Below are 12344 nucleotides of genomic sequence, written 5' to 3'. Positions count from 1 at the left end.
TTTCTTTGTTTGGATTTTACAGCAAAGGTAAAATGTAAGGAGCAGATGTGAAGTCAAACATCCTGATGTGCAGCCCTCTCTTAAGGGACTGCCTTCCACCTCTCCTATGCATCAGCCTGACATCTGCTTCGTTTTGTGAAATGCTCTGGGAAACCATTTGGTGGCAATGAAGTGAACACGCACCTCTTTCTGTTTCTGTTTCCTCGGTTTCCCTCTGTCTCTTACACAGAAGCTATCCTTCAGTGATCTAATGATTAATGAAGGAGGAATGATTTAGGAAGTACAGCTAATATTCTCTCCTGGACAACATGGTGATCAGAGACACAACAGCAACAATTTGCATCGTGTATTTTCTTTCTTGTTTTCTAGATCGGATTAAGAACTGACATGTTTGTTGTGACCATTGATTTGTGTCACAACTTGAATTATTTGGCAGTGCTTTGTTATTGCGTGTGCAGGATTGTAAATTGATTTGACTTATTAAATAGTTAATTGATAGTAATTAACTATTGCACATAGTTTAAGTAAAAAAGCACTAAAACATAATTTCCCTTAAGGTCCGTCATTTAGCCTGAATGACTTCAACTGCCAAAGAAGCCAGATAAATCAGATTACAGCCTTGATGTGTTATGCATGCATTCAGTCCTGCCAATGAATCAGCCAATAAATAGATACCTGCTAGAAGGTCACTGAATTTACCTCATATTTATTCAGACCTCATGTCCTTGGAAAATGTTGCATAGCAAGGAAACTAAATGGTGTTGCGACAAATCACAACCCGCTGATGGGAGTTCTGAAAGCTCATTGTGGCATTTGAATGCTTGGAATATTGCAGGCCATTGTTCTTCAAGGCTGGGGAATCTCACAAGTAAACCGAAGGTCGCTAAACTGCTTGAAACGGCACTTTCTATATGTTAGCATCCCCTGTGGTGTGATTTAGTTGGTTTTCACCGCAATCATTCTCAGAGCTTCGTCCACTTAAACCCTTTTCACACCACCTAAAGATGACACGGGTAAAACACGGACCTAAAGATGACACGGGTAAAACACGGACCTAAAGATGACACAGGTAAAACCCGTGTGAGACGTTGGTCTGTAGAGGTTCATCTGTGTTCACTGAGCCCATGTAGACAGGCCGGTCAAGAGGTCTCTACAGCGCTTGAACCACCACACCACATTTATGTAACTTATCAGTCATCATTCGCAGAATAATTGTTACACAATGTGTAAAGAAGCATGTGGAAAAGGGCCACACAATTAAGGAGCATTTCAATTCACTCTGTTAGTGATGTCAAACACAAATACTTTGTGTGCCAAACAGGTCTTGCTTTGACGGTGACAACATTGTACAGGTTCAAAGATAGACTGGTAAAACTCTGCTTCTAGGTTTATAAAGCAGTTTGAGTTAGGTATTTTTTGCGTCGCCTAACAGGCCCCAGGTGATTATAATGTGTGACCAGGGACAAAACGTGAGTGATCTTCTAACATAGTGAGACATTCAGTAACTCAATTTAATAGCAACTAGAAATGACTACCCTCAGCTTGGCTAATTCTAACAAAAATGCTCTGAGCATTGTTGAAGACATCTTACTGTTGATTCTGCCTCAGGACGTTTGTGAAAGGAGTGGATGATGTGTGTGTTGTTTACAGTGTGCAGCTAGGATTAGGCTATTCTTACCTTTTGTGCTTTTTGTTAGAGACGATGGTTTCTTTGAATCAGGTCAGACCTCTAGTCTACAGAGGCCTATCTAGTGTGCTACAGTCTTGGAGACAGCCCTCTTCTGCTTTCGGCTGTCTTTAACCGCAGCAGCTCTGATTGGGATGTGAAAGGGCTCATCGTGTCGGAGCTTTCTCTATTTAAAAGCCTTAACTAGACCCAGCAGTAATTGTGTCCACTGTCCTGATGGCGGACTGGCAATAATTGTGTGTTGGCTGTGTGTTGGCTGTGTGTTGGCTTTGTTGTTGGCTGTGTTGTTGGCTGTGTTGTTGGCTGTGTTGTTGGCTGTGTTGTTGGCTGTGTGTTGGCTGTGTTGTTGGCTGTGTTGTTGGCTGTGTTGTTGGCTGTGTTGTTGGCTGTGTGTTGGCTGTGTTGTTGGCTGTGTTGTTGGCTGTGTTTTGGCTGTGTTGTTGGCTGTGTTGTGGCTGTGTTTTGGCTGTGTTGTTGGCTGTGTTGTGGCTGTTTTGGCTGTGTGTTGGCTGTGTTTTGGCTGTGTGTTGGCTGTGTGTTGGCTGTGTTGTTGGCTCCCCAAATGTTCCCCGTCCCTCCCCTTCCTTCCCCTTTTCCAGAAGCTTGCACTCATTAATCAAAGACTGGGGGCTCCTGCTGAGGGCTGAGAGGTTCATCACATTGGCAGCCGGTTCACTGTAAAGAACAGCACCCAGGCTCTTAACACACGGGCATAAATAAATCTAAGGTCTTTGTATGCAAACCCTGGAGGTTAATACTGTATAATTCAATGTCCTCTCTTTGTTTTTATGATTGATGTTTTTAAACATTTAAGGCTTGACGCAAGTCCTTTTTGTAGGTCAGGGTTGACAACTTTCTGATAGGGTGAGCTGGGGCAGAGGTATTAGAGAGGTGGTTTATTAGGAATATGTCAGGGAGATTACTTTTCTTTGCCCCCCCACTCCTCCCTCCGCTCATCTCCCCCCTGGTCTATTTTCTCTCCTCCTGAAGATGGTTGTCATAATGCTTTAGTAGAAGCAGGAATGCTTCAGTGATTGAAGTCGCCCTGCTGTGTTAATGGGGCCGATGTTTTGAAATGCCAATAGTTTGGCCCATTTGTTCGTCTGCTCACCGGTATTTGCGTCCTTGGCTGGAATTGCTCGTTCTACAAGTTGAAACCTCTGAGATTTTCGGAGTGGAGACTGAGATTCTGTGAATTGACTCCATATTCATAATTCAGGAGCAGCTGGTTGGAGAAGGAGCGCAAGACGTTCAGTGGCTATTAGAAACACACATGCACACACACACACACACCAGGATTGAACCTGGGCAGATCCCTGTTATTTATTGATCCTCCCCGCATTTAAAATCCGGTCACTGCTGCCACAAAGGCTTGCCATTTTAGCTGTGCTAGCAGCACGCGGCGACCACTGTTTCCAGCGTTTAGTATTCACAGAACACTCTGTGAAATGATAAGCATGAAGATGTAGAGGGAGAGAGAGGGAGAGAGAGGGAGAGAGGAAGAGAGGAAGAGAGGGAGAGAGGGAGGGAGAGAGAGAGAATGAATCCGTTCTTAAAGAATGTGTGGGTCAGCACAGGCCTGAGCGCTGGGCTGCTTGCATGGCCCTCAGACAGGGGGGGAGGTGCTCACAGGACCTTGTAGGATCACAGGACCTCGCCACTTCACATGATTGTATTTAAGACAGATGAGCATTTAGGATGATCCCATCCTCTCAACCTTTTAAGAAAGCTTCTCAGACATTTTCTCAGCCTAGGGTGTTAAAGGTAAGCAGTGGCGCGCACACACGCACACTGTCACATGCGATGGTCTATGCTACGACTGGAAGGAAACACTGATTACTGTAAGCAGACTGGTTTTTTATTGGATTATATCACAGAGCACTGGACTGTTTTAGCTGAGTGTTTTAAAAATATCCCCAGTTTGGAAGAAGTGGATTATCAGGAGTAATCTGCCACAGCACAGAGGTGCTTCAGCACAACATGAAAACAGGCCCACTGTAGGATTAAAATGGAGTCCTTATTCCTCTGCATTCACACATCATGGCTCATATTGTTCATCTGGCCCAAGTCATGTCAAGCTGCCAACTGCATTTGGTGGACTAGACCCACCAACTGACATTGTGCTAGATAGCCTAGATCTTCCAAATGGTACTAGGCCTAAAGTGGATGATAAAGTTCTATGGAAATATTCACGTTATGGGTATCTCTTGACACACATAATGTCCCTCCGCTGGTCTCAAAGCCAACAGTGCAGTTCTGTAATCCATCCCAGCTGTGTAGCAGACGATGGAAAAGACAACCTGCTGGAACATCACTGTTATTTATGACTCATTACTATAGAGGCTGCAGCTCTCTCTCCAGGCAGCGCAGTATCGGGGTCTGTTTTGAAGTGACGGTGGACAAAAGCCAGTGCCGTAATGTGAGCAGGTTTCAGCCCCAGCCTGGGTTCAGAGCCCGGCTGGGAAAGGCCTTCATCTGAGCTTGTGGAGTGACCTTTGTCGTGACCTTTGTCGCTCCAAGCCCGGGGATGAAACGGCAGAGAAGAAAAGGAAGTCCTATCTGTGCTCCACTGATGTTGACACGGCAACGGGGATGGAGAGTGTCAGGAAGAGCCTGTTGTAGGTGAGGTGACTGTGTAGGTCTATTCTGGGCTCTTCTCCTCAGGATGTTACTGGTGTGTGTGCAGGGAGCACCCCCCCCCCCCAGGCAGTACTAGATCCTGTGTGGAATCCAAATATTTAGAGCTGTTTTGAGTGTACAGCAGGAAACAACTCCTTCGGCGCTCGGACTATTATTTGGATATTGTGCGAGCGAGCTGCTGTTTAGGCTTTTCCGGACAGTGTAGCAAACGCTCCGTCCCTGATATCTGATCAGAACATCTTGGCAGTCGTTCAGTGGACTGGAGCAGAGACTGGACGACTGTGGGTGAGGACGTGGGGTCAGAGAGCCTGGGTAGTCGTGGGATCAAAGCCCTTCAGCCTAGGTACAGCCTGCCCCTCCTCCTGATCCAGCCTCCGTCACAGAGGCCTGGGTGACAAGATAACAGGTTTCTCAACACCGTCGCAGATAAGCCACGTTCCGTATCAGGGACTGATTCTTCCAGGTGGTTCTGAGCAGCGAGCCCGTGTTGTTGTCCCCTGCATGTGGAAGCCATCACAGCCGTGTGTGCCAGCCGTGTGTGCCTGCCGGTGTTTTGATCTTGGTGGTTGTGTGTGGAGTGGACTTGAGGATCTGTGGTTGCCGTGGCCACTCGATGATGATGATGATGTGCTCTGTTGCTGCGGTCAGCCAGCGTTCAGATGGAGCGCATCTCCACCTCCTCCTCTGCTCCCGACGTGGCCTGGTGAAAGACAGACTAGACTGGTGATTTTTGTTTATTATCATCTGATTCGTGTCCATTAGTAAGTGAGTGCGTGATTGGACACAAAAAGGTCTGAATGTAAACAGCCTTTGTGTTGGTCCAGTGAAAATGCTCCAGGGTTGGGAGAGGTGGGCTGTCCTTTGGGGGTTTGGGACGAGGTTTTCCCCCAACATGTGTGTTTTTCCTCAGATGTTTTCTTCGTCTGTTTTTCATTTCCAGGAAGCTCACCGTACAGGCAGAAGCACAGGGGGATGGCTTGGTTGTTTAATGACTGTCATAGCTACCCGTCTCCTCCATGCATCTTTACTGCCAGTGAAACCTTACTACATGGCATGTAACCTGAGAGGGCCAAGCTGGTGGATACGCGTGCAGTCAAATGGCAAGGGGGCCAGGTACACGGTACTCAGAATGTCTCCTATCAACGCTGGATTATTCGGGATAGATTTGTTACCAAGACAAAGCAGGCTGCGGCAAGACATGTTTCTCTAATTAGTACCTGAATGATACCCTGCCTTTGAGTCAATGAAGATGAAGGCATTACTCCTTAGATACAATTAATTGGCTCGAAGCCATTTTGAGTTGAGAGAAGCATCTGGCAGTAGGGAAATGGCTGAGCCAACAGCAGCCAGGAGCTAGATAGCGGTGACTGAAAGCAAATGGCCTGGGCTCGTGAGCTCTGGGTGCTTTAGGAGCGTCCTGTGTGCCTTTCTGAACAGCGGCCTGACAACACTTCCATGAGGGCAGTTCCTGGAGAGGTGGTGTCCAAGGAGCCGCAGGTATCAAGGTGTTAGGAACATGAGCCTGTGCCTGGATCTAGGCCCTGGGCTCACCTTAGGTCAAATATTGTTAGGATTTAGCCTTTAGCTGTGAAAATAAATCACTGATAATAAGGATCTGTCTAGCTCCAGTAATCCAGTGTCTGGATTGTTCTTTCAGGAGCTGTACTGGCTGCAAGTGTGGCCTCGGTTAAGAGGCTGGTCTGGGAACGCTTGTTTTCTCCTCTTTGTGATTGTTGGCCACACTTAATTGGGATTTTATTTTCTCCCTTTTCTCCTGATTTTCATGTTGAAACACAACATCCTTGCCTTTTGCCAGGCTTGGCCTAATTGGTGTAATATTGTGTCCACGATGAGCATGCCTATGGAAGGCTGGCTTGGCATCTTTATGGTGACGTCATAACATCATCACCACAGTGTACTGGGCTGTAACCTTAATTAGTCGCATGCCTGTTGTAGTCCACATAACATGCCTGTTGTAGTCCACACAACATGCCTGTTGTAGTCCACATAACATGCCTGTTGTAGTCCACACAACATGCCTGTTGTAGTCCACATAACATGCCTGTTGTAGTCCACATAACATGCCTGTTGTAGTCCACATAACATGCCTGCTGTAGTCCACATAACATGCCTGTTGTAGTCCACATAACATGCCTGTTGTAGTCCACATAACATGCCTGTTGTAGTCCACATAACATGCCTGTTGTAGTCCACATAGTCCACATGTAGTCCTGTTTTCAATATTCTACTCAGAATGCCGTTTTCCCCCCAGATTGTGCAGACCCTGAGTGATGTGTGGAGGAATCAGATGTACTTGAGTCTGTTGCTGACACCGGCGTTAGAGAGCCCCGGTCTTCAGCTCCTTTGCATCCTTTGCAAACGAAAGGAGCCCAGAAGAAAATGATTCTAGTGAAAATAATAGAAATGTGCTGGCTCGCCAGAAATGTAGGGAGGGCTTGTGCTTGTGTGGTTGTTTCTGGTGATGGCAACTCCCAGGATGATGTGTGTTGGGCAGAAGGAAAGAGAGGTTTATAAAGCTAAGATTACGGCACGCTTGTCTCAGGAGCCAGAAGGCCACTAAAGGGAGAAGAGATGCTACAAATAACCACAGCAGCAATTTGAGATGAAGCGTACAACTGAACGTTACTGTAAAATATGATGCTACTCTAGACGTCTTTGTGGATGACTAAAATATAATCACTTAACCAGGATACAAAGTGGACTACTTCAGTTTGGGTTGGTCTTCACAGAGTGTGTTTTGCTGCCCTGGCCACAGTCAGACGATAGTCCTGTTCCAATTTCAGCATGAAGTTTTTCCTCACGGTCGGATTCAGCCCTTTGTTTTCTTTGATCCCCATAAATGACCACTCTGCTGCAGCGTTTTGATTTGCAGCTGATGTTGAAATGGATAAGGTACCTCCCTGGGGGACTAAGCCTCAGAAACATTAGCATTTTTATTTTATTTTCATGGCGCTTTCAGGGAGGAATTATGCTGAATGAATAAATCAATAAAAATCAAATAAAGCAATTAAGCTGACTGTTGTTGTCTTGTCTTTCAGTTTGCAGAGTCGTGATGTCACAGACCTGAGGACGCTGTCCCCTGGTAAGTGTTTGTTGACAGTCACCCCCCCCCCCCTCCCCAAACATCTGCCCCTTGTTTGAAGTCCCCCCCCCCCATTCCCGTTTTAATTCTGTATTACAAAATTGCAAGTTTACTTTGGTAAATTGGAAATTGTAAGTCTTGAAAGGATAGGCTGGACAAAGTGGTACTCTTCAATTAAAAGCATTATTTAGGTATAGGATTAGAAATTTCCAATTAGACCTAGATTTAACAAGGTCCTCTTTAATGGAATTAGTTTGTGCTACATTACACTTTTCTCTGAGTTGGTGCATTTCTAATGAGTTCTCATCTTGTATAACATTAGCATGTCAAAGTTTCAAAACATATTAATCTGTGAAAGAGGCACTTTCTTACTTTTGGGGTATTTCAAAATAAATTACTGTCAACCAAATTGGGGTAATTGGTAAGGGGCTTGAGCTGTCCTTTGCCTTTTTGTTTTTGAATTTGAAAGTGAGCCACTTTGCATACACAGGCTTTGAACAGTTGTTGCTTGGCTGACTCTGTAAATTGTAGTGTTGCCCCCAGAAAATGTGAGGAGGGATCTCTCAGACTGTCTGACTTACGTTTTCTTTTTTCTGACTGCTGCAATTACAACCACATGGTGTGAAAAGCCCTTGTCAGAGTTATTTGTAGTGCCAGGCAAGTATGTACAACACATGTTAACACACAGAGAGTCCGCCATGTTGGGAGAGAGATTCATACACAGCTCCCGATGGGGTGTTGTTGTCAATACAACCGTGGAGACCGTTTCGTGTCTAAACAGGTTTCTCAGACGACGGCGAGGTGAGGGAGATCAGGTAACGGCAGTGTTCTGGAGACGGTCTGTGTTCTGGAGACGGTCTGTGTTCTGGAGACGGTCTGTGTTCTGGAGACGGGCAGTGTCCATGCTGGACTTCCTCTTTCCAGTCGGCCGTTTTCCCTGTCATGCCTCCCTGCTCTGAGCAGAGACGTCAGAACAACAACTCCCAGAAGTCAGCAGGAATCTGCACGTCTCCTGCCTCTAACGCTGTTCCGCTGTACTACAGATGGCTGACGAGGAAACAGTAAACACAGGCGGCCTGTTCTCATTGGACGAGCGCTGTCTGTATGTGGGTGTTGGGGCTGCTCGGACACGTACAAGGTTAGCTCGTCTTGATCTGCAGGCAGGGCCCATTAGAAGCTTTATGTGCACGACCCTGGCAGGAGACAGGTCACCCACAGCTCTCTGGACAAACACAGGCGCTACGGCCGGGGGAAATGAGCGCAGCTCCCGGAATCCTATCAGCCGTGATGCCGGCCCTGTGTGTGTGTGTGTGTGTGTGTGTGTAATAGAAACCTCCTAGGATTTACAGTGGCAGTCATCAGTAACCTTCAGTTTACCTAGAGACCTGACTACACCACGGAGAGGAGAGGAAACGTGGCAGGAAGAGATGAACATGAAGGGAAAGTGAAGATGGCTGTAACAGAATATCACAGACATCCAAAAAACACAGACATTAATGAGAAGAGCGGATAATATGAACTAACAGCAATAAAAGAAAAGATGAGAGGATGGAGGATTGTGAAGGAAGGCGAGCGTTGAGAAGGATGGAGTAATGGAGAACGAACCGGTGGGAGGAGAAGAGTGGAGTGTTGAGGAGAGGGAGAGGAAGAGGGAGGGATCTATCGACTGAGATCACTGTCCTCTGTGTGTGGGGGTGGGGGGCGAGGGCATTGAGCTGCCGAAAAGCCAGTGTCATTTTTCTATTTCTCCTTTTTAAAATATTGATGTCCTCCTACAGTTAACGGTGTGGCTTCAAAGAGTGTATTCTGTGTCGGGGCCTCAATGGCTAACAGATTGCTGTGGCTCTGTAATATGATGTGGTAGTAAATACTGGAGCCCCCCCCTCCCCTGTCCTGCTCAGTCCCTGTCGGGGATCAGGGCTGAGGAGGGGCGAAGGAGGAGGAGGGGGAGAACGCCAGAGACAGCGATGAAAGAACTCTTGTCAAAGTTGAATCATGGTGCCACTGTTGTGGAATTCTGGTCTGGCTGGAAGGACGTTAAATCAGCAACAGCGACCAGTGAGTCATTCACATCTTAACTTGACCTTGTACACCTTTCTAACAGCTGAGAACACACCGGAGCAGTACCGAGACCGGGCTTGGTGAGACCAGGCTTGGTGAGACCAGGCTTGGTGAGACCAGGCTTGGTGAGACCAGGCTTGGTGAGACCAGGCTTGGTGAGACCAGGCTTGGTGAGACCAGGCTTGGTTAGACCAGGCTTGGTGAGACCAGGCTAAATAATTAATTGGGATGTTGTTTCTGAGGTTGTTTTGAAGGCGCTCTCTTGTCGTGCCACCTCCTCGTGGAGCCCAGGTGTTTTTAGACACTAGTGAATTATGCAGTGCCATGCTTACCTCACCTACCTCTCCAGCTCACAGTTTGGCGCTAGCTCGTAACGCGCTAATTGTCAACAACTGTGGTCAACACACAATATACACCCCCCCCCTTTCTCTCTCACTCTCTCTCTCACCCCCCCTCCGTGACAGAGCAGGTAGACGAGTCGCCCCATGACATCTGCCCCATGACATCTGCCCCATGACATCTGCCCCATGACATCTGCCCCATGACATCTGCCTACTTCTTCAGCATTGTGTGTTTACACACATCCACTGTGTCCACCTCATGAAATCCAGCTCCGATGTGTCAACTGTGTCGTGTGTGACTGTGTGTACACCTCCCCCTCTCCAGAGCACGCCTCACTGCTAATTTGTGCACAGACAGAAAGGATTATTTATGTCTCTTCTGAAGGGCAAATATAGAGAGAAATAATGCACCTTAATGAAGCATGCGCCATGATTCAGTGGTTTCACGGTCGCGCCTCAATTTGCCAAGTGATTGTAGGTCATCTGCAGCAAGCCATTCATCTGCATAAGGAGAGGGGGTGAGAGACAGAGAGGGGGTGAGAGACAGAGAGGGGGTGAGAGACAGAGAGGGGGTGAGAGACAGAGAGGGGGGGAGAGACAGAGAGGGGGTGAGAGACAGAGAGGGGGTGAGAGACAGAGAGGGGGGGAGAGACAGAGAGGGGGGGAGAGACAGAGAGGGGGGGAGAGACAGAGAGGGGGGGAGAGACAGAGAGGGGGGGAGAGAGAAGTCACGGTGTGGAGATGTCAGGCTAAGGTGCGTTGAATAGGAGCATGGAGCAGGAGGAGCAGTGTTGAGAGGGACAGCGTGAGGAGGATGTGTGGAGAAGCCAGGGCCAGGGGGACTGTGGTTCACAAGGATGGGCCTCGGGGTGGAGGGCGAGGGCCAGGGGGACTGTGGTTCACAAGGATGGGCCTCGGGGTGGAGGGCGAGGGCCAGGGGGACTGTGGTTCACAAGGATGGGCCTCGGGGTGGAGGGCGAGGGCCAGGGGGACTGTGGTTCACAAGGATGGGCCTCGGGGTGGAGGGCGAGGGCCAGGGGGACTGTGGTTCACAAGGATGGGCCTCGGGGTGGAGGGCGAGGGCCAGGGGGACTGTGGTTCACAAGGATGGGCCTCGGGGTGGAGGGCGAGGGCCAGGGGGACTGTGGTTCACAAGGATGGGCCTCGGGGTGGAGGGCGAGGGCCAGGGGGACTGTGGTTCACAAGGATGGGCCTCGGGGTGGAGGGCGAGGGCCAGGGGGACTGTGGTTCACAAGGATGGGCCTCGGGGTGGAGGGCGAGGGCCAGGGGGACTGTGGTTCACAAGGATGGGCCTCGGGGTGGAGGGCGAGGGGCCAGGGGGACTGTGGTTCACAAGGATGGGCCTCGGGGTGGAGGGCGAGGGCCAGGGGGACTGTGGTTCACAAGGATGGGCCTCGGGGTGGAGGGCGAGGGCCAGGGGGACTGTGGTTCACAAGGATGGGCCCCGGGGTGGAGGGCGAGGGCCAGGGGGACTGTGGTTCACAAGGATGGGCCCCGGGGTGGAGGGCGAGGGCCAGGGGGACTGTGGTTCACAAGGATGGGCCTCGGGGTGGAGGGCGAGGGCCAGGGGGACTGTGGTTCACAAGGATGGGCCCCGGGGTGGAGGGTGAGGGCCAGGGGGACTGTGGTTCACAAGGATGGGCCTCGGGGTGGAGTGGAGGGCGAGGAGGGGGGTCACACTGGGTCCCTCATAAGTGCTGTCTCACCAGCAGATCCCCGTGACCCCTCTGTTAAAGCCCTCTGACAGGATGAGGGGCACAACATTCAGACGGCAGGGGCGCTGCCTCCCCCCGAAACCGCCCCCACGCCCCCCCCCCCCCCCCCGGTGCCCCCCCACAACCACCCTCTTTAGAGCGACCATGCCTCCAGAACCCCTCCCTAACGCCCACATTAAACTCAGCCAGTCGTAGTAGGATAGACTCATGCTAGACACTTAAAGGGTGGGGGATTTCCACAGCCCCTTCTGTACCATGATTAGATTAGAGTGTGGTTCCCCCCTGGTCTTGAGAACCTCTGTTCTTGGGGCAGCTTCAAGGTGGAACTGGGAACCTACAGGGAGTAATTATGCCCCGGGATTTAAACCTGAGGGATGGGCTCCAGCCAGCTGCACCACACACGCTAATTTGTTGTCAATAAAGTAGAACTAATCAAGACGCTTCCCCTTCAGGGGTCAGAGGTCTGAGCGGGGCGGGCCTTAGGACAGCCCTGGCAAGGTCCACAGGGGAGGGCTGTGTTCAGGGAGGAGGGCTGTGTTCAGGAGGAGGGCTGTGTTCAGGAGGAGGGCTGTGTTCAGGAGGAGGGCTGTGTTCAGGGAGGAGGGCTGTGTTCAGGGAGGAGGGCTGTGTTCAGGGAGGAGGGCTGTGTTCAGGAGGAGGGCTGTGTTCAGGGAGGAGGGCTGTGTTCAGGGAGGAGGGCTGTGTTCAGGGAGGAGGGCTGTGTTCAGGAGGAGGGCTGTGTTCAGGAGGAGGGCTGTGTTCAGGGAGGAGGGCTG

General features: G+C 49.8%; 1 protein-coding gene across 1 annotated transcript in view; it reads left to right on the top strand.

The window, feature by feature from the left end:
• Window positions 1-12344, top strand: part of LOC136959460 (bromodomain adjacent to zinc finger domain protein 2B-like) — a 39304-nt gene that overhangs the window by 1730 nt on the left and 25230 nt on the right. The window contains exon 2 of the mRNA XM_067253794.1: window positions 7387-7430. The gene's annotated coding sequence lies outside the window, so the exon portion shown is untranslated. The remainder of the gene's footprint in view (window positions 1-7386; window positions 7431-12344) is intronic.

The sequence above is a fragment of the Osmerus mordax genome, chromosome 2, assembly GCF_038355195.1.
Source record: "Osmerus mordax isolate fOsmMor3 chromosome 2, fOsmMor3.pri, whole genome shotgun sequence".
NCBI lineage: Eukaryota > Metazoa > Chordata > Actinopteri > Osmeriformes > Osmeridae > Osmerus > Osmerus mordax.
The sequence above is the reverse complement of the archived record's forward strand: the minus strand, read 5'-3'. Positions and strand labels throughout refer to the sequence as shown.